Source organism: Gadus macrocephalus, chromosome 11 (assembly GCF_031168955.1).
Source record: "Gadus macrocephalus chromosome 11, ASM3116895v1".
NCBI classification, from domain to species: Eukaryota; Metazoa; Chordata; class Actinopteri; order Gadiformes; family Gadidae; genus Gadus; species Gadus macrocephalus.
In genome coordinates this window covers 1,685,581-1,688,428 of record NC_082392.1, presented here as the reverse complement: position 1 = coordinate 1,688,428, position 2,848 = coordinate 1,685,581, and the positions used below count along the sequence as shown (strand labels likewise).

Sequence of the window (2,848 nt, the reverse complement as noted above, 5' to 3'; positions counted from 1 at the left end):
GGTAAAGTATCTGTGTGTTTGTTTGAATATATGTATGCCTTTTGTAGGTGTGTGTGTATGTTTGAATGTATGTATGTGTGTGGTGAGTGTTTTATGTGTGTGCGTGTGTTTGCATTGAGTCTCTGAATGTGTGTACCAACGAGAACTCGTCCAAGAGTTGTTTTTGAATAATAACAGCAGGACAGCTATGTTCTGTGTGTGTGTGTGTGTGTGTGTGTGTGTGTGTGTGTGTGTGTGTGTGTGTGTGTGTGTGTGTGTGTGTGTGTGTGTGTGTGTGTGTGTGTGTGAAGGTGAGAGATATATGTGTGTGTATATTTATATAGTTATAATTGCAGGGCTGTTTCTTTGTCTCTGTGGATATTTTCTTGCAGCAGATCATAGCCATGCGATGCAGCCGACACACAGCCGACACACAGCATGAACCGTTTGCCCACAATATTTTGTAATCATCAGTATGAAAATAGGATACCACCCCAAACCTGCTTTGAATCGCCTCCTTGTCCCTGTTGTCCTGAGAAAACCACCTGCATTTGCCTGCACATAAATACTCTGGTAAAGACCTATAACCTGCAACCCGTAGCCTCGAAGGGTTCGGTATGAAGTGATGCAGAGGGACCACTCATGACCATCACTAGCCTGGGTAGCCCCGCCCATTCCGCCGGCGATTTGAGTTCGCCCTGCAGAAAGGTGTGGAAAAGAGCAATACATTTCTTTCTGCTTCCGATATTTTTTTTACGGGAGCCAATCACCAAGCTGGCTTTTCCCCCTGGCGCGCTATTGGCTGGTTTAACACAATGACGCCAGGGAAGCGACGGCAAGCAGCCAATCGCGTACAGAGTCAGTTGAACTAGGCCCGTTGATCACGCCTCTGGTGCTGAAGAGAATGACGGCAGCCTCCCTAGACTAACGTGCAATCTACGATTGAGCCGAGTCCGGCAATAGCCAGGCTAGACCATGAGTACTCTATCAACATCTGAATCCTGCCCTCGAACCCGGGCCGGGCCTGCAGCCGTACCGCCCGCCGCCCTGAGCCAGGGGGCGCCGTAGCCTCCCCCCCGGGCTGGAGCAGCGGGCTGGGGAGTAGAGGGGCCCGCTCCCCCTGGATGATGGATGGTAGCTCCTGCTGGAGCCGGGGCTGACAGAGGGCCCTGCCGCGGGGGTTTAATGAATGCGTAATCAACTCTTCTCCTCTCGTCGCGTTAGTGCTCAACGATGAGGACACGGCTGCATAGGGCCTCTCCAAAAACACGCCCGTGCTCGCTGATAAACGAGCCTCTCACGCACACACATGCTCTCTCACACACGCACGCACGCACTCAGACAGACACACATGCGGACGCGCTGATGGAGACCTCTTCACAGAGAAGTGTTGCCGGAGGGAACAAGCAGTTAGAAGCAAACAGGCTCATCAGCAGCATCTTCAAACACACACGCACGCATACAGCGGCGCACACTTGTACTGACGCATATTCATACGTAGCCATATCAACACAAATACTCACAAACACATGCAAACACACTCACGTTCCCTCTCCATTTCGCTGCTCACCCTCATCTCTTTCTCTCTCTCTTGATCTCTGTTCCCTCCTTCCTCTCTCCAATCATGCTAATTTTACTAGAGACAGCGGAACACATGCACACATGCACATACTCACACACACACACACACAGACACACACAAAGATCTTATCATTTGTTTTCCGGGAGGGTTGAGAAGAAATGCTAATGAGGACGTGCTCAGGAAGGCGAGTGTGTGTGAGTGTCTGCACACTTCAACTCTCCCCTGTTTCTGTGTGTGTGTGTGTGTGTGTGTGTGTGTGTGTTCACAGGCATGGCTGTCCTGATGACCTCCACCAGTCACCCCCCCCCCCCCCCCCCCCCCCTCACTATCACCCCCCATCGCGGCCAGCTGACCGGTGACGGCCCCAGACCCCAGAGAACATCACGACCTGTTGAGTCCAGAGATAAGCTGCCCAGAAGAGGGAGATCGATCCCCCCTCTTCCACTTCATATCTCCACCGGGCAGCTGTGTGAGTGTGTGGGTGCGCCTACTGCCCCCATCAATCACTCCGCGATGGGCGGGGCTAACCACGTGCCCAGCCAATCAGTGACTCCGCTGACCTGCCTGTTTTCACGTCGGAAGCCGAAGAACTGTGTTGTCCCGTCCCGAGGCAGGGGAGAGAGTTCTCTGTTTGAGGCTGAGGTGTAGGAGGAGGATATCTTGTTCATACTCCCCCCGAACCAAGAATTGTGAAAAGAAGTTGCCAAAATTTGAAGTCTTGAAATTCGGGAGTTACAATTTTGCTTAGATTATTTTTATTTAAATGTATATAAAAATAACAATTAGAGAAATGATTTGCCATTGCAAATCAAACTTTATGCTGTAATTTAAATGAAGCTTTGAAAACACACTATACGATGTTACACACATCGTATAGAAAGCAAGGAGCAAGATGACTTGTCAAACTTAAATATTAAATATACTATTCTTAAAAATAATATATAACTAAATATACTATATGAAATATTGTCATGGATTGTGTTTCATAGACACCATGCAATGCAATTAATACACAAGGTACGGCGTGATTTATGAATGCTTCATAACAATCATAACGATCTCCTCTCCGATGCTCGTCAGCTGCTGGGCTGAGTTCATTCGTTTCCTCTGCAGGCCCTGCAGCCCATGAGCTTCCTCTGTGGCACTATAGGGATTGGAATTGCTTAGGTGTTGAGACAAGGAAAGAAGAGAGGAGATGAGGAGAGGGGACGAGGAAAGAAGTGGAGAGAAGGAGAGCAGGCAAGCAGAAGAGATCAGGAGAGAGGAGAGTGGAGAAGACTGAGAGCC

General features: G+C 49.5%; 1 protein-coding gene across 2 annotated transcripts in view; it reads left to right on the top strand.

Moving 5' to 3' along the window:
• Positions 1–2,198, top strand: part of tacr1a (tachykinin receptor 1a) — a 32,278-nt gene extending 30,080 nt beyond the window's left edge. For both annotated transcript variants that reach the window (XM_060066065.1, XM_060066064.1), the window contains exon 6: positions 1,830–2,198. The gene's annotated coding sequence lies outside the window, so the exon portion shown is untranslated. The remainder of the gene's footprint in view (positions 1–1,829) is intronic.
• Positions 2,199–2,848: the final 650 nt, after the last annotated feature.